Here is a 27,843-nt window from a genome sequence, read left to right on the forward strand (position 1 = left end):
AACTATATAGGCATTTTCATACAAGGTTAATAAAAATTTTAAGTGTATTAATTTCCTGTGGAAAAGAAAGTCCTAAGGCTGACATATTTTTGACTCTTAATACAACTTCATAAGGGTAATTTTTTTGTGGTTCAGTGGTAAATAAACTGCCTGCCAATACAGGATTCGCGGGTTCCATTCCATTCCTGGGTTAAGACAATCCCCTAGAGAAGAAAATAGCAGCCCACTCCAGAAGTCTTGCCTGGGGAATCCCACAGACAGAGGAGCCTGTGTCCATGAGGTCACAGAATCAAACACAATTTAGCAATCAAGCAGACATGCATAAGCGCATAATCACAGATATGCCTCAACATTTTCTGTATGTATATGTCCATCATGGAATACTTCAAAATTATACGTATCAGTTCAGTTCAGTTCAGTCGCTCAGTCATGTCCGACTCTTTGCGACTCCGTGGACTGTAGCCTACCAGGCTTCTCTGTCCATGGGATTCTCCAGGCAGGAAAACTGGAGTGGGTTACCATTTCCTTCTCCAGGGGATCTTCCCGACCCAGGGATCGAACCTGGGTCTCCCACATTGGAGGCAGACACTTTAACCTCTGAGCCACCAGGGAATTACATGTATCGGTAAATTAAATCATTACCTCTTCATTTGTTATTTGCTGCAGTTGTTCAGTAGCTAAATGCCATCCAACTAATGGACTGCAGCATGCCAGGCTCCTCTGTCCTCTACTATCTCCCAGAGTTTGCTCAAATTCATGTCTGTTGAGTCAGTGACACTATCTAATCATCTCATCCTCTGCTGCCTCTTTCGACTTTTGCCTTCAACCTTACCCTGAATCAGGGTATTTTCCAGTGAGTCAGCTCTTTGCATCAAATGGCCAAACCATAGAGCTTCAGCATCAGCATTAGTCCTTCCAATGAATATTCAGGGTTGATTTCCTTTAGAATTGACTGGTTTGATCTCCTTGTAGTCCAAGGGACTCTCAAGAGTCTTTTCCAGCACCCCATTTTGAAAGCATCAATTCTTCGGTGCTACGCTTTATGGTCCAACTCTCTTATCCATACATAACTACTGAAAAAAATCATAGCTTGACTTTATGGACCTGTATTGGCAAAGCAATATCTCTGATTTTTAATATGCTGTCTATGTTGATCAATACTTTCCTTCCAAGGAGCAAGCATCTTTTAGTTTCAAGGCTACAGTCACTGCAGCAGGGATTTTGGAGCCCAAGAAAAGAAAATTTGTCACTACTTTCACTTTTTCCTCTTCTATTTGCCAGGAAATAATGGGACTGGATGCCATGATTTTGGTCTTTTGAATGGTGAGTTTCAAGTCAGCTTTTTCACTCTTGTCTTTCACCCTCATCAAAGGTTCTTTAGTTCCTCTCCAATTTCTGCCACTAGAGTGGTATCATCTGCATATCTGAGGTTGTTGGTGTTTCTCTCAGCAATCTTGATTCCAGTTTGTGATTCATTCAGCCTGGAATTTCACATGATGTGCAATGCATATAAGTTAAATAAATAGAGTGACAAATATATAGCTTTGAACTACTCCTTTCCCAATTTTAAATTAGTTTGTTGTTCCATGTCTGGTTCTAACTGTTGTTTCCTGACCTGCATACAGGCTTCTCTGGAGACAGGTAAGATGGTCTGGTGTTCCCATCTCTTCAAGAATTTTCCACAGTTTGTTGTGATCCACACAAAGTCTATAGCATAGTCAATAAAGCAGATGTTCTTCTGGAACTTCCTAGTTTTTTCTATGATCTAAGAAATGGCAATTTGATCTCTGTTTCCTCTTCCTTTCCTAAATCTAGCTTGTACATCTGGAAGCTCTTGGTTCACATACTGATAAGCCTAGCTTGAAGGATATTGAGCATTACCTTGCTAGTATATGAAATGACCACAATTGTACAATAGTTTGAACATTCGTTGGCATTGCCCTTCTTTGGGATTGGAATAAAAGATGACCTTTTCCAGTCTTGTGGCCACTGTTAAGTTTTCCAAATTTGCTGGCATATTGAGTGCAACACTTTAACAGCACCATCTTTTAGGATTTAAAACAGCTCAGTTGGAATTCCGTCACCTCCACTAGCTTTGTTCATAGTAATGCTTTCTAAGGCCCACTTGACTTCACATGCCAGGATGTCTGACTCTAGGTGAGTGACCACACCATTGTGGTTATTCTGGTCACAAAGACCTTTTTTGTACAGTTCTTCTGTATATTCTTGCCCCCTCTTCTTAATAACTTTTGTTTCTGTTAGGTCCTTAATGGTTCTGTCTTTTATCATGCCCATCCTTGCTTGAAATGTTCCCTTGAAATCTCTACTTTTCTTGATGTCTTTCCCATTCTATTGCTTTCCTCTATTTCTTTGCCTTGTTTATTTTAGAAGGCCTTCTTATCTCTCCTTTGGCTTCCCTGGTTGTTCAGTGGGAAAGAATTTGCCTGCCAATGAAGAAGACCCAGGTTTGATCCCTGGGTTAGGAAGATCCCCTGAAGAGACAAATGGCAATCCACTGCAGTATTCTTGCCTGGGAAATCCCATGGACAGAGGAGCCTGGGTGGGCTATGGTCCATGAGGTCACGAGAGTTGGACATGACTTCCCAACTAAACAACACCAACAATCTCTTCACACAGTGAAATAAAATGCATCCATAGTTTACTTTCAAGTTAGGAAGTTAACAGAAGAATAAAATATGCTCCTCAAATTTCATTTGAATTTCAGGAGAAAAGTGAAAAATTAATTAATCCACAAAGCAGTGCCATCAGGGAATTAAAAAGAGTGCCATCAGGGAATTAGAAATTTTTATACATTTTACAAAGCTGAAATTTTGAAAGAGATACATTGAAATATTGAAAGAAAAGTCAGAGCAGAGGAAATACTGTGCAAGCATATGAGATGTTTCAAAACCAAAGTGTCCAGAAATTCAGAGGGCAGCCAGGTTGACCAGAGTAAATTAGTAGATAGGAAGATAAAATGGAATAAAAGTCAGAATTTCAAAAATATAGAGATGAAAAACATGAGAGCATTTAAAATACATGGTAAGTCTATTCAGAAGGATCAGTGCATATACAGAAAGGATCTGTTTGAAAGACAAAAAAGAAATAAAATATTAGTGGGAAGAGAATCAGAGTAATAATAAATGGAAATTTCTTGTATCTAAGAAAAGCATTTATCTTGAAATTAGAGACCAACAATCCTTGAATATAATCAATAAAATATTTCACATGTAGACATATAATAGTGACATCCCAATACTGTAAGGAGGAAAAAAAATCAAATCTTGTTATCCCAAGATAACAAAAACAGATCCCTTTCAAAAATGAAAATCTGACTAAATTCAAACAGCTTGTCATTTCTTATCATTCTGGTTGTATACTAGGTGACTACCTGTCTAGGATTTTCAAGAATGGCTCCTGTTTACCTCTGTTGTCCTGAAATAATTAATAGCGTTCTTTTTTACTCTCAACAGTATCCTGGTTTTACATAATTATGATCATTCTATGTGTAGTGGGTAGGCTTATGTCCTCCCTAAGATGTCCACACTCTATAGTCCCCAAAACCTGTAAACACATTACCTTACATGGCACCATCACCAACTTGCAGATATGATTAAGTTAAAAACCTTGTAAATGAGATAATTCTGGCTTATCTGGGTGACTACCTCAAAGCAATCACAAGGGTACTATAAAAGGAGGCTAAAGGGTCAGTGATGGAGGATTTGAGGAGAAGCAGAGGGATAAAACGTGATGTGATGAAAGACTATAAGTCAAGGAATGAAAACAGCCTCTGAAGACTATAAGGCAAGGAAATACATCCTCCCCTATAGCCTCCAGGAAGAACCAGCTCTGCCAACACCTTGATTTTATCAGCCCCCTGAGACTGACTTTAGATTTAGACTTTAGATAATAACTGTGTGTTGCTTTCAGCTATTAAGTTTGAGGAAATTTGTTACAGTGGTAATAGAAAAGTGATACAGGATTTGTACCATAATTTTCTACTTTCTTCCACTAACATAACATTACAAACCTTTTCTTATGACTTTAAAGTCTTTGCATACACTATTTTTAGGGATCAAATAATATTATCAAATATATATGAGTCCTTATTTTCTTAACCAACTCTGTATTTTTATATAGGTTGTTAAATTTTACTTAAGAAATATGAATAATACCCAATATATTTTCATTAATAAATTCTCATCAGAATGAGAATTTTAATGTTCCTTGTGGAAGATTCTCAGAATGTAATTATTAGGGCAAATAGTATGGATGTTTTGTGGCATATACATTATCAAATTGCTTTCCATAAATTTTTTAGCTATCACAATATACCTAAGCATGTGGTCCCTTCAAGTGCATGGAGGCTTGCGAAAGACGGCCCTGACCTGGAGCCTGCTTCCACAATGCAGCTTTACCACACTCGCTCTGTCTTCCTGAGACTGTTTCAGTACGCTATGCTTGACTTCCCTATTCCCTGTTTTTATTTGGTATCATGGGGGAAACCTCTGCACCTAACCACGGGAGCGAAGTCCGGCTGCTTTGCTCCTCAGTCTCCTACAAGCTGCAGGCAGAAGTGCTGTCCTTGCTCCTTTCTCTCGCCCAGGCCCCTTCCCGGGCAGCCAGGGGCCGGAGTCTGAATCCTGGCAGGGACAGCCTGCCGACTCTTTCACTCACCCCTCTCCCATTCAGCAATCCACCAGCTTAAGGGGTTCGGATCCCTAGTGATGACAGCCCTAAGATTGCATCTGATTTTGCTCATAAATGTATTGTACAACAGTGAGGTCCTCCGTTCTAACCAGCTGTCCTTGTTCTTTGCCTGTACTTCTTCCCCTCCATGGCCTGCCCCCGCCTCCACTCCGCTGTGCCCCATGACATCCCCTCATCCCCCTCTGCCATCATCTCCTGACTTCCCACTAGGTGTCTTTCCTGACTTCCCTGCACAACCAATCAAGTGAAGGTTGGATTATTATTTCTTCTTTTCTGTGCTTTTATCTTTTTTGTGTGGTTTTAATTAATAAAAAAGTTTCTAAATTTACATTTTAATAGGGTATTATAAATAAAACAAATTGTATACTTGATAAAAAATATAAAAAACTTTAATCTCATTTTAAAATATATATTGGCTAATTTTATATATATACCAATAAAATGAATCAGTTTAATGTACATTATTTGTTTACTATCTTTAAATATCACTATTTAAATAATCTGAAAGGCATAGATTATTGATTGCTATTATATTAACGATTTTTATATTTTTTTATACATCTAAATAGAGACTATGCATAAAAACTCATGACTGTACTAACAAATTACAGGAGTCATAGTTACAGTATATTGAAGGGATTAAGATTCACTCTAAAAAATGTTTAGTTTTATGTTTATAATATAAAAATAACTTATTCACCACTATCTGCCATGGGGTTAGATAGGGGATAGTTAGCTGCTACTATGATAAGAGCTGAAATTGGCTAAAACTGTCTTCCTGTGCACCCTCCATTAATCCTGTAAGGTGAAGGAGTCAATAGATAATTTGATCTGTGCACCACTGAAGCTTAGCATCCAGGCTAATGTCTCTCTTAGAGAAGGTGTTTCATACTGTTTATTGTCACTGCATGTTATAGAGTGAAACAACTGCTGGGGAAAAATAACATACTTATGCATATACATACATATTATATATTAATGATAAGTCCAGGGAAAGTAACCCAGAATAATAGGTAACCATAGCCATTACATTGGTAGAGCAATAGCAAAGTCTTTGAGGAAGAGGAGGAAGGATTGTATATATCCTCATATGGAAACTAAGTTCTCGCCTAACTGTATGTGTGCTAAATCGCCTCAGTCATGTCTGACTCTTCCTGAACCCATAGACTAGCTCACCAGGCTCCTCTGTCCATAGAATTCTCCAGGCAAGAATACTGGAGTGTGTTGCCATGTCATCTTCCAGGAGATCTTCGCAACCCAGGGATATTACCCACATCTCTTGTGTCTCCAGCATTGACAGGTGGGTTCTTTACCATTAGTGCCACCTGGAAAGCCCTTTCAGGGTATTAACTTACAATGTAAGTTCATTTAGGAATTATTGTCTATATTTTATTCATTGACAACTGACCATTAATAACACATTTCTCCACAAACTAGAAAGTTTTAAAGATTTTAATTATTTAGCATTATCCTTCAGAGAAAAATAATTATACTTTCAACAAAAGAGAAAACTGAGACATGAAGAATGTTTTGGATTAAAGTAGCATTAGAACCTTAAGCCCATAGATGTATAAGTTCTCTAGAATCCATTCTTTTTAAATCGAAATAAATTAGATTATCCTATTCAGTACAGTTCAGTCACTCAGTTGTGTCCGACTCTTTGCGACCCCATGAATGGCAGCACGCCAGGCCTCCCTGTCCATCACCAACTCCCGGAGTTCACTCAAACTCATGTCCATTGAGTCGATGATGCCATCCAGCCATCTCATTCTCTGTCATCCCCGTCTCCTCCCACCCCCAATCCCTCCTAGCATCAGACTCTTTTCCAGTGAGTCAACTCGTCGCATGAGGTGGCCAAAGTATTGGAGTTTCAGTTTTAGCATCAGTCCTTCCAATGAACACCCAGGGTTGATCTCCTTTAGAATGGACTGGTTGGATCTCCTTGCAGTCCAAGGGACTCTCAAGAGTCTTCTCCAACACCACAGTTCAAAAGCATCAATTCTTTGGCGATCAGCTTTCTTCACAGTCCAACTCTCACATCCATACATGACCACGGGAAAAACCATAGCCTTGACTAGACGGACCTTGGTTGGCAAAGTAATGCTTTTTAATATGCTATCTAGGTTGGTCATAACTTTCTTTCCAAGGAGTAAGCGTCTTTTAATTTCCTGGCTGCAGTCAGCATCTGCAGTGATTTTGGAGCCCAAAAAAATAAAGTCTGACACTGTTTCCACTGTTTCTTCATCTATTTCCCATGAAGTGATGGGACCAGATGCTGTGATCTTCGTTTTCTGAATGTTGAGCTTCAAGCCAAACTTTTCACTCTCCTCTTTCACTTTCATCAAGAGGCTTTTTAGTTCCTCTTCACTTTCTGCCATAAGGGTGGTGTCATCTGCATATCTGAGGTTATTGATATTTCTCCCGGTAATCTTGATTCCAGCTGGTGCTTCTTCCAGCCCAGCATTCCTCATGATGTACTCTGCATAGAAGTTAAATAAGCAGGGTGGACAATATACGACCTTGACGTACTCCTTTTCCTATTTGGAACCAGTCTGTTGTTCCATGTCCAGTTCTAACTGTTGCTTCCTGACCTGCATACAGGTTTCTCAAGAGGCAGGTCAGGTGGTCTGGTATTCCCATCTATTTCAGAATGTTCCACAGTCTATTGTGATCCACACAGTCAAAGGCTTTGGCATAGTCAATGAAGCAGAAATAGATGTTTTTCTGGAATACTTGTGCTTTTTCGATGATCCAGTGGATGTTGGCAATTTGATCTCTGGTTCCTCTGCCTTTTCTAAAACCTTGCTTAACTGGGTTTAAAAAACCCAGCAGGTTGCTCTGTGAATCAAAAATCACTTCCGAGGAGTCTTGATTAGTTTAATTTGTTTCTGATACTCATAGTACCTTTTAGAGTCATATCATCCAGAAGGACTCTAAAAATAAAGATAATAACTCTGACCACTGGGATATTTCAAGAAAGGCTTCTATATTTTAAAAATCTGATAATGAGAATATCCTACTTTTATCATTACAGAAGTTTTTATTATCACCATCATTGTTAATACAAAATCTGTTTACATTTATTAAATTCATTAATGTAGTACTTCTTATAGAAATATTTATCAGTGAACTCTTTATCATTTAACCTGTTAGATTTTCCTCTTTAAAATTACTAGGACCTCACCTGAATATTGTTAAATCAGAAAACCCAGGAGAGAGGCCTGAGAATATATACTTTATAATGACTATTCTGGTTTTCTCATGCACTCAAATACTTGAGAACAATGGCTTTCAAACATAAAATAACAAAGATGCAGCTGAAGAAAACTGTAAAATCAATATGCATTTTGACATGAATTATATTGAAGAGTACATAAATATAGTACAGAAAAAGCTTTAAACATTATTTAAAATGGGCTTTAATTACTCAACAGAGTGGCTCTTAGTGTTGATTTTCACGTAAAATACCCTCTCTCCACTCTCAGCACACTTCTAGAGAGGGAGTAGATGATACTGGTTAAGCACAGAGGCTCTGGAGCAAGCCACTTGGATTTGATCTTGCTCTGTCACCCATGACTACCTAACTTCTGTCTACCTCAGTTGCCCCACCTGTAAACCAGGATGTTGCAATGAACATAGCATAAGTTAGTACATATATAGTGCTTATCCCACGGTGCCTGTCTCATTAAATGTTGGCTCTTATGGCACGGGGATAAACAAGATTGATGTTCCTGCTTCTTGTGGCTTGTAGCCAGATACTTCTTTACATACATAAAAGTATGATGAAGACTACACAGAAATATATGGAAAAAGGAGCCTTATCTAGTCTGGGGGAGTTGGGGAAGACAGGGAGGAAGTGTTGTTTTATATGAAAGAAACTAGCATATTGATGCCAAAAGGAGGGAATTACTAAGGAGACTGTTCTATGCACAAGGTGTGTCTTAATTAAGCAAATGCTTGTGGACCAGAGACAAGAGAGGACTCAGGATGAGACTGAAGTCTTGTTAAGGTTTTATACCAAGAGAACAAAGAAGGATAAAAAAGTTTCTCCTGGTGAACTGGAGCTTTTTTAACAGGAAGGAAACCCCTCCTCATGACCAAAAATATGTTTCATAAGTAACCCTGTGTGTGTACGTGGTTGCTCAGCCTTTCCCACTCTGCAACAACATGGACTGTAGCGCACCAGGCTCCTCTGTCTTCAGGATTCTCCAGGCAAGAATACTGGAGTAGATAGACATTTCCTCCTTTAGATCTTCCCCACTGAGGGATCAAACCTGTATCTCTAAAGTCTCTTGCATTGGCAAGTGGATACTTTACTGCTGAGCCACAGGGTTTCTAGATGTAAGAAACCCAGGAAAATCAATATTTAAGCTTTCATATTGCAAAGTAATGAAAGACAAAGGGGAAAATATGAATGTATTCTGAGTAGCTAATTCATGATGTATATCATTTTTTTTTCTTTTAAAATATTATATGAGAAATTCCAGGTGAAGAGAATACTGAAAACTCTACCAATTCTTTTTCTGTTTCTTTCTCCTTCTAAAATATTTATAGAGAAACTAGTATGAATACTACACTTGATCTTAGCCAAAAGACTGAGAAGCGATGTGAGATTTCGATGTGAGAGCTGGATTGTAAAGAAAGCTGAGCACCAAAGAACTGATGCTTCTAAACTGTGGTGCTGGAGAAAACTCTTGAGAGTCCCTTGGACTGCAAGGAGATCCAACCAGTCCATCCTTAAGGAGATCAGTCCTGACTGTTCATTGTAAGGACTGATGCTGAAGCTGAAATTCCAATACTTTGGCCATCTGATACGAAGAACTGACTCACTGGAAAAGACCCTGATGCTGGGAAAGATTGAAGGTGGGAGGAGAAGGGGATGACAGAGGATGAGATGGTTGAATGGCATCACCGACTCGATGGACATGAGTTTGAGTAAGCTCTGGGAGTTGGTGATGGACAGGGAAACCTGGCATGCTGCAGTCAATGGGGGTTGCAAAGAGCTGGACACGACTGAGCAACTGAAGTATGAATACAAGTCTATATCTTTTCTATCTTAATAAAGGTTAGTTTATGACAGTAACCAATTCACAAGGGAAACTTTGGTCTTAAGAAGAGATTTGGGAATGCAAATTTTCTATGATCATTATCTTTCTTTCGGTAAAGATTTTTCCAAGGAAGAGTTTCCAAGACTCTGAAACTAACAAATAACTTTGTAGCAACCATTACTAAAAGAACTTTTGAAAATTACTGAAAGCATCCAAAGCTGCATAAAATCATAAAATTAAAGACAGCCACCTTTCCATTTTACTTCAAAGTATCACAATTATTATGATACCTAATTATTGAAAATATCATGGTTTAAAAGCTCTCATGTATATAGTGAAATACACAGTATCACAGTAAAACACTGCAAAATAATAACATAGTTAATATTTAATGGTTGGAGATGGTTGAATGACATCACTGACTCAATGGACATGAGTTTGGGCTAACTCCAGGAGACGGTGAAGGACATAAATATTTAATGAGCACTCGTTATGTGTCAAGCACTATGGTAAAATTTTAAATATATTACCTCATTTAACTCCTTATAAAGTAAATATTACTAGGTGGCACTAGTGGTCAAGAACCTGCCTGCCAATGCAGCAGACATAAGAGACATGGGTTCAGTTCCTGGGTTGGGAAGATATCCTGGAAGATGACATGGCAACCCACTCCAGTATTCTTGCCTGGAGAATTCTGTGGACAGAGGAGGTGTGGTGGGCTACAATCCATGAGGTCACAAAGAGTTGGACACGATTGATGCGACTTAGCACAGAACAGCACAAAGTGAATATTATTTGTCCTCCACTTTATAGACAAGGCAATTAAGCAGGAATGAAATTAAAAGAAATTAAGTAACTTGATCAAGGCTACCATCATAAGTGGCTACACTGAAAATTGAATCTTTGAAGTATGATTCTGAAGTTCACATTTAAAAAAGAACCTCAATATTTTTAGGACTTTTAAGTGTTGTTTTAAAAATATGTATTTGTGTATGCTTGCAAATTCAACCAGTTAACATAATACACACAATACTGTACTTGTACTTGCTTTATAGAATCAATGTATTAACATGGAGACAACATAGAATATTTATCTTATTAAAAATAGAAGGTATTATTAATATGAAGTTGTAAATGGACTGTAATCAACAAGCTCCTGTAATTCACACAGGCTCTCCTGTCGGTGAATAAAACCACAGATCTTTCTTTGCCCTCTGGGGAAACAAACTGAAAATGGCATATATGAATACATGTGAATTCAAAGATATGCAACGCCTGACTCATCCAAACTCATAGAGGTAAACCACGGTATAAATCTGCCCAGTAAGTGATTCTAGTCATAATAAACATGGAATAGATCAAAACAACATTTTCATAAAATAAAAGCAGGACATGATGAATATTCATTGCAAAGACAACTCTGAATATTCGTTAGGAGGACTGTTGCTGAAGTTGAAGCTCCAATACTTTTTTGGCCACCTGATGTGAAGAGCCAACTCATTGGAAAAGACCCTGATGTTGGGAAAGACTGAAAGCAAAAGGAGAGGGAGGCAGCAGAGGATGAGATGGTTAGATAGCATCACTGACTCAATGGACATGAATTTGAGCAACTCTCGGAGAGAGTGGAGGACAGAGAAGCCTGGCATACTACAGTCTGTGAGGTCTCAAAGAGTCGGACATGATTTATCAACTGAACAGCAATGCTTTTGAAAGAAGGGTGTTTTCCGAAATACATTCACTTTAGACTGTGGAGGCATGTTAGATTGGAGAAGAGAGTTTACAATATCCAAGATATTTTAACTTCAATGAAGATAACTGGTTACTAGATATAAAAGAATACATAGTACAAAGTACTACCTGAAGAATCATATTTCATTTCAAATACTCCCAGAATTAGTTTATAAACATACCCAGGAAATTCTAGAATAGGCTCAAAATTATGATTTTTGTATTTTTTAATGTAAAGCTCACATTAAATCAATTTCTATTTCATTAATAAAATTGGAACTTGATTTAAATCCAAGTTATCTACACTTATTTTACATATGATTAAATGTTAAATACATTTAAATTTTAATAATTTAAATTTATTTTTATGACACAGCTGATGGAATTTGATCAACCAAGGGAAGTCAGTAAGAAATTAATTTTGAGGTACACTCATTCCAAAACTGAAAAGATCTATGAGTCAGCTCCAAGATCAAGGAAACAGAATATTATCATCATCCCAAAACCCCACTTTAAATTACTGCGCCTGAAAGAGTAGCTGCCTTATCCTAACTTTCAACAGCATCACATACTATCCCCAACATGCCACTGAGCTACATACACATATGAAGGAAGTTCACACCCACTATTATTAGATACAACTATGGAATACTTAGTTGTATTCCACAGTTGTATTCCTCTTGAAAAACCTGTATGCAGGTCAGGAAGCAACAGTTTGAACTGGACATGGAACAATAGACTGGTTATGGCAGAAAGTGAAGGAGAGCTAAAGAGCCTCTTGATGAAAGTGAAAGGGGAGAGTGAAAAAGTTGGCTTAAAGCTCAACATTCAGTACACTAAGATCATGGCATCTGGTCCCATCACTTCATGGCAAATAGATGGGGAAACAGTGGAAATAATGTCAGACTTTATTCTTCTGGGCTCCAAAATCACTGCAGATGGTGACTGCAGCCATGAAATTAAGACACTTACTCCTTGGAAGGAAAGTTATGACCAACCTAGACAGCATATTGAAAAGCAGAGACGTTACTTTTCCAACAAAGGTCCATCTAGTCAAGGCTATGGTTTTCCAGTGGTCATGTATCAATGTGAGAATTGGACTATAAAGAAAGCTGAGCGCCGAAGAATTGATGCTTTTGAACTGTGGTGTTGGAGAAGACTCGTGAGAGTCCTTGGACTGCAAGGAGATCCAACCAGTCCATCCTAAAGGAGATCAGTCCTTTATTGGAAGGACTGATGTTGAAGCTTTAACTCCAAAACTTTGGCCACTGATGCGAAGAGCTGACTCATTGGAAAAGACCCTGATGCTGGGAAATATTGAGGGCAGGAAGAGAAGGGGATGACAGAGGATGAGATGGTTGGATGGCATCACCGACTCAATGGACATGGGTTTGGGTGGACTCTGGGAGTTAGTGATGGACAGGGAGGCCTGGTGTGCTGAGGTTCATGGGGTCATCAAGAGTCAGACATGACTGAACGACTGAATTGAACTGAAAAGAATACTTTGGTGCTTCTCTAGTGGCTCAAACAATAGAGTGAAGGGGAGAGGGGCAAGACGGGAGTAGGGGATTAAAAATACAAACTATATGTATAAAATAACTAAGCTACAAGGGTATACTATGCAACACAGGGAATATTGTCAGTACTTTATTGTAACTCTAAATGGAATATATCCTTTAAAAATTGTGAATCAACATGTTGTACAGCTGTAACTTAGGTGATAATGTGCATCAAATATACTTAAAAAATGAAAAAAAAAACTTCCATTATCTACTGTGGAGTATACTAATTTCTATATTATAGATGGCAAATTTCATTTTTCTCACATTCCATTTCAAATTATCAAGTGGCTCTATTAAAACGAATATTACAAAAATATAATTCACTTAAATCAGATTTTAGGACATTTTAATAGTCAAATGAACAATTAATTATTGACTGGAAAAGAAGTAGTGACTACATTGAACTATATATTTTATTCATAGAATACATCAAGAAAATGTATGCAAAACATAAAGAATAAACTTTACATGACAGAAATTCATCAGAATTTTCTGATTTTCTCCAAAGAAAGAAAAAAGAATTTTCTGGTTGCCAATTTGAGAAACTGGGTCTATTATATTTCTTATTTTTGTTTTTTTAAGTCATTTTTTAAAATTGGAGTACAGTTGCTTTACAATTTTGTGTTAGTTTCTGCTGTACAAATTGAATCAGCTAAACATATACATATATCCCTTCCCTCTTAAGACTCCCTCTCTGCCCTGCACACACCTCTCTAGGTCATCACAGAGCACCACGCTGAACTTCCTGTGCTACATAGCAAGTTCCCACCAGCTATCTATTTTCAGTTCAGTTCAGTTCAGTTCAGTCGCTCAGTCGTGTCCGACTCTCCGCGACCCCATGAATCACAGCACGCCAGGCCTCCCTGTCCATCACCAAATCCCAGAGTTCACTCAAACTCATGTCCACAGAGTCGGTGATGCCATCCAGCCATCTCACTCTCGGTCGTCCATGTTTATTGTGATTGGGAGGCTGGGGCAGAGACAAGGGATGCTTCTGTAGCTCACACATGTTGAAATCCATCTGCTGACTCCACTGACTGCCCTGGGGCAGCAGATGGGCCTGTGACTTCTCTACCATCCCGTGAATCTTCCTTCAGCATCTCAAATCCTTGGGACAAGTTTGGACTTACCTTCAAGAAGGAAGCATCAGTCTCTCCTGTGGGACTCCCATACCATCAAGATTGGAAAGAGAGAGACTGACACATGTTATAGTCTATCTTCTTGGGCTTCAGGTCACACGCGGATTTCAACTTTTGTTCTCTCTCATTTTACAGTCTTCTTCTTTTCCTTCCTAACTTCCCTAAATACTTCAAGCTCCATCATCAGATGCAAAATCAATAGGCTTACAGAGGCTATTGTAACCAACTTTCATACTGGTGTATGGTCAAATCCTTGTAACAAATTGTGTGTGTGCATGAGCATATTTGCACATATGCACACACGTGCAACTGTCAGGTGATTCCAATCTACTTGATACAGTATTTGGTAAATATCAAAGGAAATTATATCAGGGCTTTCCTTTCCTAGCTGAAGTCCACATAAGGGACCTAATAACTTTCAAAGCTACTCTAAAAGAAGTCCTTATCCCCTGTAACCTCAGGTATGACAGATTGGAAACCAAATACAAAGCCTAATCACAATGGCTGAATTACAATGAAAAATAATTCCCCATCTCAAAAGAACATTTTTGATAAAATTAGGGCAATTACAAAGGAATGGGACCCTGACAAGTATGATGAGAACATATGGGCAAACATAGATGAAATTGGGACAGACAATTCCTAAATCCTCTCAAGAGTGTTTTGCCATTTAAGGCATCCTTTCCATTCCTACTTAGGAAGCTAGTCTTCCCTTTCCTTCAGGTTCCAAGAGCAGAACTAAAGTAGTAGTCATATGAACTGTTACCCTCAGAATGTCAGGGCAAGGTCCCAAGTGCTTTCGTAGGTAATACACATTGTCATCAATCTGCCTGCTCATCTCTTTGGCATTAATAGCTGTCAAGTACACACTTGATCCACCTTCCCTTGGATTCTTCTCCAATTTCTTAGCCATATGTGTTTAGCTCAGAGACAAATGGTGCCAGCTCCTCTTGTAGGACATTTATGTCATCAAGGTTGGGGGCAATGAGAACCAACCATGTCTGGGCCATTCTTATGGGTTGCAACACCTATGCATGGGTTCCATCTCATCTTTGCTTACCCTTAGTTTACATCCATCTTCCCTTCCCAACAGAGATTATTTAATTAGCTCTACAAATTGCATATAGTCAAATTTCTGTCACAAATTCTTTATTCCACTTACCTTTCAGGGATTTTTTATTGTTCTTTTACCTTTATTCAAATACCATTTCACAGTAAGGAAAGGATTTTAGGCTAATTTTTACTAGACATGAATTAAAAACTGTCTTGTTTCCCCTTGAGAACAGAATATAATAAGAGTCAGAAACCTTCTTTATTTCCTTTTTATAGATGGATCGGATGGAATGATAATATGTAAGGTCATGATAGTGCCTGGGCCTTTTTATTAAGAATGTTCTCTGATGTCGAGTCCTAAGTAACTGGATGAATAACTAACTCTACAATAATCTTCTTAACAAAATGAGCTCTGCAAAGTGAAATCTATTTTACCCTAATTTGTTTTGCTGTTTTTATGTTTCCTATCTTCCAGAATCCTGCATGATTTTTCATGATGAGCAGAGAAAAAAAAATCCATTCATAGGTATTTCAATCACTGAGGCAAAATGAATAGACTAGTCATCACCTATCTAACCTCTCATTGTGAACCTTCCAGTAGAAACACAAAATGATCCTTCTCAAACTCTACTCCCTTTGTAACATTACATCTGGATAACCACAATAGTGTCTTTTTTTCCAGTTCTCTCTCCTCTGATCAATCCTGCAAGTTGCCGTTAGGTAAGGTGTCATGAAATTCACTGTTCAACATGTCAGTTTTCTGCTTATAAATATTTTAACTGGTATCTCAGTTTTCTCTGATTTTTTTTCCAGCATGAAAGGAAATATCTACTTTACAATTTATAAGTGAGCTAAGCAGATTTTATTTTCAAAAGTGATAATAAGGAATTTCTATTGAATATCTAACAACACATCATTTGTCCTACACTGTTCATTTAGGTTATCTTTTTTAAACCCCCGAAATTCTTTATTCAGCTGTTTCTCTCATGTGGTCAGGATGGACTCTTGTTCTTCTGGCCATAGGATTAGGTAACTAACCAAAATTGGATCACCCAGGATATCCAATTCTGTTCAGAACAGCATCTGGCCTGAGCTAAGCACATCTGAGTACTTGCCTGAGATCTTTCAAATCTGAGTTAAAGGGATAGGATATAGTGCCCCTTTTTAATTGCAGTTTGTGTGTTTATGAGCCTGGAAGGCCTTTGACCAAATATCCTGTAACTGAGACAATGAAGAAATGAAGAGAGAAGTAGAGATGAGACAACTAAACTGCAAGCCTCTGTGTGTGTGTGTGTGCCTGTTACATACCAAAGCTGAAGTGTGAAATTTTCCCCCTTTTCATTATGTTGCTTTAATCTAGACATTACAATGAGTTTTTATGTGAGAGTTAGTGAATTCATTACATTGCTGAAGCTGCAGGTGGTCTATAGTTCAGTCAAGGTGTTAATTGGCTGGCACTAAGTGTGGTTTGAGGTTGGTGTGGCAGATGGAACCCAATGAAGAGAGTTTTGTTATACAAACTATAGATGTACTTAAGCTTTCTACATCTGTGCTGAACTTTTTTTCAAATAGACATAGGTGATAAAACACCTGCTACCTAATTAACACCCTTTGTAGTCACTCACAAAGTTATTCTCAAACCTGCTCTGCCAGCTGTAAATGTTAAAACTTCACTTGTTATTCCTGGAGATTTTTCTTTCCTTTATTTTATAAAGTCTAAATTGAAAAATATTCAAGTCTATCAAATGAAAAAGGATAAAAATAGTTAATGAATGAGTGAATGGACAGATAGAAAGGTAAAGTAGAAAATTTCTGAAATTTTGAGCTGATAAGTCAATGAAAACAGTAGCCAAGCTAAAGGAATTTTTTCAGAGATTAGACATTTCTGGGAAAATAGCAATGTTTAAATTTCTTGACTGCTTTATACTTTCAAATCCAGCATGTCTACGTCCTCTGAGCCAAGAAGCTGTGATTGCATGAAGGGAGGAATTATTTAGGGGAGGCAACTTAGCTGTCAGGTCTCCTTTAGTCCTGATGAAGATCACTGGGACATGACTTGTACCTGTCCAGGCAGATAGAGTCTAGGACCTGGGATGAGCCATCTAGACTGACAGTTTAGATTAGGCTGAGATGAGTCCTAAGAGTTCTGTCAACAGAGCTCCTCAGAGTTGGGTGAGGTTGCTATACATTTCATTGGTATCTCTAGTCTGGCTGGCCTTTAGAGATTTCAGAAGAGCTGCAAGGTTCTCTACACAACTAAGAGTAGGAGTCTATAAGGAGATGGGTGAGCAGAGATGTTTTCCTTCTGGGGCCTCAATAGGAACTCTAAATCTGCCTGTGGTTAATGAAAGACCCAAAGGAGCAGAGTAAATGCACCATTCACCACTCTAGGGATCACCTCCATATATGCTATGCCAGCAGCTAGGCCTAAGTCTTAAACAAATGGAGAAAGTAATGTCTCTGCTTTTTAATATACTATCAAGGTTGGTCATAGCTTTCCTTCCAAGGAGTAAGCGTCTTTTAATTTCATGGCTGCAATCAGCATCTGCAGTGATTTTGGAGCCCAAAAAAATAAAGTCTGACACTGTTTCCACTGTTTTTCCATCTATTTCCCATGAAGTGATGGGACCAGATGCCATGATCTTTGTTTTCTGAATGTTGAAAGGTCAAGCCAACCTTTTCACTCTCCTCTTTCACTTTCATCAAGAGGCTTTTGAGTTCCTCTTCACTTTCTGCCATAAGGGTGGTGTCATCTGCATATCTGAGGTTATTGATATTTCTCACAGCAATCTTGATTCCAGCTTGTGATTCTTCCAGCCCAGCATTCCTCATGATGTACTCTGCATATAAGTTAAATAAGCAGGGTGACAATATACAACCTTGACGTACTCCTTTTCCTATTTGGAACCAGTCTGTTGTTCCATGTCCAGTTCTGACTGTTGCTTCCTGACCTGCATACAGGTTTCTCAAGAGGCAGGTCAGGTGGTCTGGTATTCCCATCTCTTTCAGAATGTTGCACAGTTTATTGTGATCCACACAGTCAAAGGCTTTGGCATAATCAATGAAGCAGAAATAGATGTTTTTCTGGAACTCTCTTGCTTTCTCCATGATTTGCCAACAAAGGTCCGTCTAGTCAACGCTATGGTTTTTCCCGTGGTCATGTATGGATGTGAGAGTTGGACTGTGAAGAAAGCTGATCGCCGAAGAATTGATGCTTTTTAACTGTGGTGTTGGAGAAGACTCTTGAGAGTCCCGTGGACTGCAAGGAGATCCAACCAGTCCATTCTAAAGGAGATCAATCCTGGGTGTTCATTGGAAGGACTGACGCTGAAGCTGAAACTGCAGTACTTTGGCCACCTCATGTGATGAGTTGACTCACTGGAAAAGAGTCTTATGCTGGGAAAGGTTGGGGGCGGGAGGAGAAGGGGACGACAGAGAATGAGATGGCTGGATGGCATCACCGACTCGATGGACATGAGTTTGAGTGAACTCCGGGAGTTGGTGATGGACAGGGAGGCCAGGCGTGCTGTGATTCATGGGGTCGCAGAGAGTCGGACACGACTGAGCGACTGAACTGAACTGCACTGAACTGAACTAAAGGAGGAGATCCAACCAGTCCCTTCTAAAGGAGATCAGTCCTGGGTGTTCGTTGGAAGGACTGATGCTAAAGCTGCAACTCCAATACTTTGGCCACCTCATGCGACGAGTTGACTCACTGGAATAGAGTCTGATGTTGGGAGGGATTGGGGGTGGGAGGAGAAGTGGACGACAGAGAATGAGATGGCTGGATGGCATCACCGACTCGATGGACATGAGTTTGAGTGAACTCCGGGAGTTGGTGATGGACAGGGAGGCCTGGCGTGCTGTGATTCATGGGGTCGCAAAGAGTCGGACACGACTGAGCGACTGAACTGAACTGAACCGAACCTAACTGAAGGAGGGCTCTGGAGAAGGCAATGGCAAGCCACTCCAGTACTCTTGCCTAGAAAATCCCATGGACGGAGGAGCCTGGTAGGCTGCAGTCCATGGGGTCGCAGAGTCTGACATGACTGAGCAACTTCACTTTCACTTTTCTCTTTCACACATTGGAGAAGGAACTGGCAACCCACTCCAGTGTTCTTACCTGAAGAATCCCAGGGATGGGGGAGCCTGGTGGGCTTCCGTCTATGGAGTCACACAGAGTCGGACACGACTGAAGTGACTTAGCTGCAGCAGCAGCAGGAGGAGGGCTCAAAACAGAAAGAAAGAACTGATCCCTAGAAAAGTAGCAATCTAGAATAAACAAATAGCACTTTCTGTCACATGCTATCGTATATAGAATGTGATCATTCATAAGCCTTGGCATGTAACACTTCCATAATTGGTCCATACATGGCCCTCTGTATTTATTAATTCAACCCTTTTTAGTAGCATAATAAGCAACTAAGAGTCCACCATACACAATGTGAAAACTAGGATTCGCCAAACATTTATATCTGTTTAAGGGTCTTTCTCATTCTGTTCCCTCTCTCCCCTCACTCAAGCTCCTTCTGAAGCTTGTTTTTCATTGTTTTGTTTTCATCTGAATTATTAAAACTTTTCTTTTTTTAAACTTATCTTCATGTTAATTGTTCATGTTTAAATTGCTCAGGTTTATACGGTTTATATTGTTAAAATTCATTCCTATCATTGTATGACATTTGTATTAGGTCAGGGTTCTCCAAAGGACAGTTCAAATAAAATATAGAGAGATATACTTAAGAAAAGATTTGTTATAGGAATTGACTCTGTGATTGGTTCATGAGGTCCCAGGATCTCTCAGTCACAAGCTGAGAACCAGGAAAGCCAGTGGTGGAATTCAGTCTAAGAAGGGAAACCTGAGACCCAGAGGTGTCAATGGTCTAAGTCCATGTCCAGTTCTGGAGGACCAAGAACCAGAAACACAGGTGTCTGAAGGCGAAAGAAGACTGATGTCCCTGTCAAGCAGAGATATCAAATTCATCCTTCTTCCAGCATTTCTGTTCTATTCAGGTCCTCACTGGATTGAATGATGCCCACCCACATGGGTAAAGGCAATCTTCTTTCCTTAGTCTACCAATTCAAATAATAATCTCTTCCAGAAACCCCTCAGAAAATTCAGAAATAATGTTTTACCAGCTATCTGGGCATCCTTTAGCCCAGAAAAATTGACATATAAATTAATCAAGCCACTACTGTAGTTTATGTATTGCATTGCTTTTTAACAGTCTATTCCACTATATTCAGTCACACTTCTGCTATAGAAGCATACGATTTGCAAATCTATAGAAGCATATAGGAAGCAATAAATAAAGAAAATCTCACTTGCTTAAAAAAGAATGGAGTCTCTAGATTAAAATGATCAGCAATGAAGAGAAAAATAATGAGAAAATCATAGCATTGGTTATATTCTTACCAAATTACTGAAGTCTAAATCTTACCAAAAAAACAAAGAACCTCATAAGTTTCCAGCAAAACAGATAAAACAGGAGGGAAAGTAAAAAAAAAATTTATCACCCAGGAAATTAATAATATTTATCTTAACAGATGCAGTCCTCCCATAAACTTTGTAAAATAGAAATAAGCAAAAATAACTCTATTATAATATGACAAATGCTATTTACCACAATCAGCAAAAACTATCACTGTAAATAACAAAACTTTAAAATCACTTCAATTAATATCAGGAAGCTTTGTGGGAATGCAAACTGGTACAGCCACTATGGAGAAGAGTGTGGAGATTCCTTAAAAAACTGGAAATAGAACTACCATACAACCCAGCAATCCCACTGCTGGGCATACACACTGAAGAAACCAGAATTGAAAGAGACACATGTACTCCAATGTTCATCACAGCACTGTTTATAATAGCCAGGACATGGAAGCAACCTAGATGTCCATCTGCAGACGAATGGATAAGAAAGCTGTAGTACATACACACAATGGAGTATTACTCAGCAATTAAAAAGAGTACATTTGAATCAGTTCTAATGAGGTGGATAAAACTGGAGCCTATTATACAGAGTGAAATAAGCCAGAAAGAAAAACACCAATACAGTATACTAACGCATATATATGGAATTTAGAAAGATGGTAACGATAACCCTGTATACGAGACAACAAGTCTTCGAATGTATAAGCATAAAGTTGTTTCTATTATTTACATTCTTAATGCTTCTATGAGTAATTCCCATTTTGAGTATCGTTTATTTGAAAGATTTTTCTTGTTGATTATTGTTACCTGATGTTTCCCTTTTTAGAGAAGCTTTTTAAGGTAGCTTTGACTCTGTTGAGCCTCTCAATTTTATCTTTATTTTTATTGCATTAATATCTGGTATGTATTAGCTGCTTTCCTTTCTTTATGATTATTCTATTTTGCTAACTTCTTAAACGCTATATACTTGTATATTCATTGCTCTTCCTTTTTATGTAAAGTCTACTACATTTAAGACCTCACTGGATGTTTTCCATACCCTGTAGGTTTTAAGACTTTGTATTTTTGTATCTTTCTGTAATGATGTTGTTTTTAAATGCCATGCACTCAGTGAGTGATATAAACACATTGTAAATTTCAGTTTTCTAATAAAAAATTTTGAAAATTAAAAAAAAAAAGAAATAGCTGACACTGGGGGTAGTGGATTTAGAAATAAGTAGGAAGGAAATAAGACAGTGAGGATAAATAACCCATTCATAAAGTTTGGTTGTAAAAGTTATGAAACACATGCAGTGGAATTTCCTTCTTTTTCTTTCTCCTTTCCCTGTCCTCTCTCCTTCTTCCTTTCTGTTTCTTCCTTTTTCTTGTTTTCATCTCATTTCTTACCTTTCCTCCTTCCTTCCTTTCTCTTTTTTAAATATATAAATGATATGGGAATATAGAAATGATAATGGGAAGGAGTCAGTATAGAAAAAAATTTTTTAAAAAAATATCAGGAAACATAGTGATAACTATCAAAACTATTTAACATTGGAGTTTTGAGCAATAAGAAAAGAAAATTATTTTAACATGATTTTAAGCCTAGATAAACTAAATATCCCCATCAACTACTAGAATTAATAAAATAATTTGTGAAACTCTCATACATAAGACAGAGGTACCAAAAAAAATTTTTTTTCTCTCCTCCAGAAAAAAAGAATATAGAAATTAAAATATATACACCTGTATTTTCCTTTTTATCCAATGCAATGTTGAAAAACTCAAATAGATTAAATCTACTTACTGAACAATTCAATGCTACAAGTGATATCTTTGGAACTAATTTTGTCTCTTTACAAAAATTTAAGTAAAAAGATATTAAAATGGCATAGATCTTTGGATGCCAATATAAGCTCTGCATTTCTAAGGAAGTGTAATCTGCCCATTTAGTTCAACAACTGAAATCAATAAATGTTTACAAATTTAAATTTAAACTATCTTGCTATAGAATGATTGCTATATTAATCTATGTTTTTTGACAAGTATAAGATTGCATTTGCATAACATATGTAATAGTAGTAGTAATAGTAGTATGCACTGGACTTTTAAACCAAAGTAACCATAGACGGAGAAGGCAATGGCAAGCTACTCCAGTACTCTTGCCTAGAAAATCCCATGGATGGAGGAGCTTGCTAGGCTGCAGTCCGTGGGGTCGATAAGGGTCGGACACGGCTGAGCGACTTCACTTTCACACATTGGAGAAGGAAATGGCAACCCACTCCAGTGTTCTTGCCTGGAGAATCCCAGGGCTGGGGGAGCCTGGTGGGCTTCCATCTATGGGGTCACACAGAGTCAGACACGACTGAAGTGACTTAGCAGCAGTAGCAGCAACCATAGACAGGGACACAAGACTATCGTACTTATCTTTGTATTCCACCTCCTATCCCCTGCACATGCTATGAAGTTACAGCCAGACTGTCTTATTCAGGAGACTACCATAACCAGGTACCATTTGTGCAAGACACAGATGTAGTGTAATTCAGTGTAGTACCAGTATAGACCTAACTGTAACATGAGATAGAATATAAGACAGCCACTCTATTGAAGGAATTGTAAGTTATGTAAGATCATGCTATATAGAGGATCTGCTTCTCATGGTTGGCAAGATGGTTGCAATGAAGTAAGAGACTTTTCAAATTAAAATCAGTCTATATGACTCTTCACTCTCAAAGCCAATTACCAAGGGTCCAAACTGCAGAGTAAATACTGATTATGGAGAAGGCAATGGCACCCCACTCCAGTACTCTTGCCTGGAAAATCCCATGGATGGAGGAGCCTGGTAGACTGCAGTCCATGAGGTCGCTAAGAGTCAGACACGACTGAGAGACCTCACTTTCACTTTTCACTTGCATGCCTTGGAGAAAGAAATGGCAACCCACTCCAGTGTTCTTGACTGGAGAATCCCAGGGACAGGGGAGCCTGGTGGTCTGCCCTCTATGGGGTTGCACAGAGTCAGACATGACTGAAGCGACTTAGCAGCAGCAGAATGGTGCTAAATCACAGAATAATAATTTCTTCTTGCTTACCAGGCTTTCTTCTTCAAATAACTAGAGAAATTCTACTCATCAAGTAAGACTGTACTCAAATAAAATCATTTCTAACAAAGTTTCCATTTTGACTTCTCAAATTCCCTACTAATCATTTCCTCTTTTTTCCTCTTAGTTTTATCTATTGTTTTAGCAACTTCAACATATATTATTTTAGTTGTCTTCCTCCTTTACCACACAGTGAACTCTTACAATATCCTGTCATTTTATTTTGAGTATTTAAAAATAAAAGGAACTTAGTTATTAACTATTGGAAGAATGAGAAGAAATCAATAAATTGACAAATAAGCTAAATAATAAAACACAGATCTGAGATCTCAGATATACAAACAAAAACAATATGCCATGTAAAGCAATTATCCTTCAATTAAAAAATAGAAAAACAATATGCCAGTGGAACTCTCCACAGAGTAAGTGTTCCCAGAGCATAAATATCTTAAACCTCTTTGCCAGGCATAGCATTTGCTTGATATCAAGAGATCAAGCTCTCTGGACCAGCTAGCATTTTAGAGAGCAACATCACTGTCACTATTCTTTCTGCAAGGCCGTAAATTACCAAAGTGCAAATATTTCTTTAATTTAGAAATGTCACCATGCAAAACTTACAGTATTTTTAAGACTGTAATATTTTGTCTGAAAGTGTGTCTGCTCAGTCGAGTCCAACACATTGAGACCAATGGGCTATAGTCTGCCAAGCTCCTCTGTCCATGGGATCCTCCAGGCAAGAATACTGGAGTGGATTGCCATTCCCTTCTTCAGGTGACCTTCCCAACACAGGCATCAAACCCAGGTCTCCTGCATTGCAGGCAGATTCTTTACTGCCTGAGCCACAAGGGAAGCCCAGAATTTTGTCTATACAATTCTCTTCAAAGAGAATAATATAGACCTTAGCACTGCCTCGCCCATATTTATGTCTTGCATTGTTTAAACAGCCAATGAGCAAGGCTGTGCTCTTTTAACACTATATTGAAATTTCATCTCCCAGAGTTACTAAAGTCAGCTTTTCACAAATTTGTAATTATCTAGTTATAGTTCAATGAAGAGATCATGGTTTCCCAGCAACTAAATTTCCAGCCTTTTCTTGTGAGGTCAGGAAAATTCTGAGTGTTTTCCAGGATGTAAATAGTTTTACAGATAGCCCCAGCAGCTGAATCAGACTCTTGATTCTTCCCAGGAGTCTAGTAAAGCGCAAAGCAAATTCTACCTATTTATGGCACTTCTGTGCACCTAAAAATACAGCTGGTCCTTCCAAATTTTTATGCACTGAGGGAATTTAATCTCTTTATTATCTTTATATTTAAGTCTTATGAAGAGTCTTATTACCCATCTACATGATCATTATTTAAAGCAATGTACAATTTCACGAGAGAAGAGGTATGTGCCAGATTTAGAAAATTGGTTAAGGAAATATAAGTTCCTAATGCCTGATTATAGCACATTGCACCATGGATTCATTTATTTTGCATATCATTATGTCTTATAGATCAACACAACTTGTGTTTTAATTTCCAATTTCTGTTTCTTGACTTGGATGCTTTGTAAAGTTGACAGCCCATAATTACTCTTAATGAATTCGATATTTTGTATCACATTACATTTCTTCAAATGGTTTGGGTCACTTTGAATTTTGGTAATAACTATTTCTAACTAAATGCTAACTGTAAAAGCGGTAAATATCCTGTTTACCTCATCAATAGGGAAAATGGATTGACCCAGGAAGGGTACTACTCTTATTTACTCACTCATTCCCTCATCCATTCATTCGTTCAAACTGTTCACTGAGTATGTTGCATGTGTCAAACACTATAGAAAGAGCTGAAAATAAAGATATAAATAATGATGCATTGATCCCCAAAGAGATAGTGAAGGACAGGGAAGCCCGGCATGCTGCAGTCCATAGGGTCATAGAGTCGGACACAACTTAGTGACTGAACAAATCCTCAAATTATCTAAGAGAAAGAGAAGGAGTAAAAGGAATGTCCTATTACAGTGTTCTAAGTGCTATGACAAAGATAAGGCAATAACTTTCTTATATGCAGTAACACATAAGTTAAGGACTGAAAATACAGTTTTGAAAGGAGTATTAAAATGTCAGCATAGTTGAAACAGCATAAGTTTGGGAGTCAGAAATCAAGAATTCTAAAACAAACTCAGTGTTCACAATGAGGATTGTCTCTTCAACAGCCATATCTATAAAAGCAGTGGACAAACTGATCGGGATGATGGCAGCAAGAATCATGGGAGCCACTTTCTCAGATTCACGACCACCAGGGCACACATGTGCTACTAACCCACAGCTGTAACAACATCACCTAGTCAAGTGACTAACAGTATTTACAAAATAAATCTAGGAGTAAGAGAACAACTTAAATTCTAGAAGATCCCTGTTCACAATGCCAAAGGAGAGCTGCAAAATTGACTTTATCTTCTTTAGAAACCAACACAAGGAGAGAATCATGACTGGAGCCATATTTTAGTGCCCATTATAAATAAACAACTCAATCACCATGAAGGGCCATGCCTATTTCCTTTCTTGAGGACTGAGCATGATTTGTCCTTAGGCTTCCTCAGGGAGTGCTATGCCAGCCCTGGGCCAGTCTGCTGTCAGTTGTATTCCTGACCTCTCTGCTCCTTTCCTGCAGTGTTTTTATATGAAAGCCACCTTCCCCCAGGACCCCCTACTAGCTGACTTCCATCAGGCTTCATCAATAGGAAGTATTAACTGGAGATTGGAGGGGGACAGAAAGGAAGCAGCCAGGGTAGTTCTTCCCCAGACTCTCTAACGTGAACCTCTGGAAGCTGCCGTGTCTCGTGCATGGTTCTAGCTCTCTCATTGCTCAAGTAGAGCTTCCTCCTTCCAGGAACCCTGACCCCCTCAATTCAGGAATGTTGCCCACTCAGTTTGTCCCTCTCGTTTAGCCGTGGTACCTAATTGATCACTATTCTCTCATTTGCCTCATTGTTTCATTTGGATGTTCAATGTTTCCATCACCCACATAATCATCGCCCTAACTTAAAATCGCTCATCTCTGTTTTAACTACTTAAAGCTCTGTTTCTGTAGACTGGCTGATATTGAAGACATAAGTCAATGCTCAATTCCACCACTTCTGAAATAATAATAGTAAGTTTTATATGCCTATGTTTTGTAACATTCCTCAGTGTGAACTACGGCATAATGTGAAAACACAGTTCAATAAAAGTAATTCTGCAGTTTTCCCAGTAACAAACTGATGCCAGATATCCAGTTTGATGATAGCTGGTTAAAAATTCAGAATGAAACAAAGAATATCTATAAAAACGGATAGAGCTGCAGATGATTCAGAGACCTCCAAAAATATATTTTTTCCCCCACAACCAAGTTTTAGGTAAGTAGTAAAGAGCAAAGAGTACATATGTCTAACTAGTACCTAGAAGACCATTAAGAGCACTACCAACAGTCAGCTGCACTGGAGCAAAATTAGCAATCTGTGGTGTACTCCCAGGACATGATGTATGCCCCCAAGGAAGTTACATGCAAGCGGGGAAATTAGACAATAAACAAATAGTAAACAAAGAAACGAATGAAAAGTGGCATTTAGGGTAAAAGATTGAAGAAAACAATGCAGCAATGGGATAGTTATGAGATAGGGTTGCTGTGGTGGTGATAGATTGAATGGTCAGGGAATGCTATTCTAAACAGAAACCATGAAGCCAAGACCTGAAGAATGAGATGGAGATGATTTTATCAAAATCCAGGGAGAACACTACTGACAAAGCGACAGCAAGTGCCAAGGCCCAAAGTGGAACACATTTGGCCTTTTTTGAGAACTAGAGAAATATGAACCTGTTTCTGAATCAGAAACCTATACTTGCTAGTTTGTCTAATGGCAAAAATACAGAAAAAGTACCAACAAAAAACCTCACTTGCATTTGTACTCAAGTTCGTTTAAAAAAATGGAATATGTAACTGTAAACAATATAAATTCCCAGAAAATGCTGTAAAACTGATGGCAAACATACCCCTGGGTAACTATGTTAGTCTATTTGCTAAACTGCTTGAGCATTGATTATGTTCCACTGGCTATTCTGAGTGCCACAAATGTTCA

General features: G+C 38.4%; 1 protein-coding gene and 1 pseudogene across 2 annotated transcripts in view; both read right to left on the bottom strand.

Annotated features, from left to right (window-relative positions):
• SPAG16 (sperm associated antigen 16) overlaps positions 1-27,843 on the bottom strand; it is a 1,112,034-nt gene that overhangs the window by 778,333 nt on the left and 305,858 nt on the right. The gene's annotated exons all lie outside the window — the stretch shown is intronic.
• LOC129538779 (U2 spliceosomal RNA) lies at positions 9,182-9,317 on the bottom strand (annotated as a pseudogene).

Source organism: Moschus berezovskii, chromosome 2, assembly GCF_049115385.1.
Source record: "Moschus berezovskii isolate FMDL1 chromosome 2, NW_MosBer_1.0, whole genome shotgun sequence".
In the NCBI taxonomy this organism is placed as follows: domain Eukaryota; kingdom Metazoa; phylum Chordata; class Mammalia; order Artiodactyla; family Moschidae; genus Moschus; species Moschus berezovskii.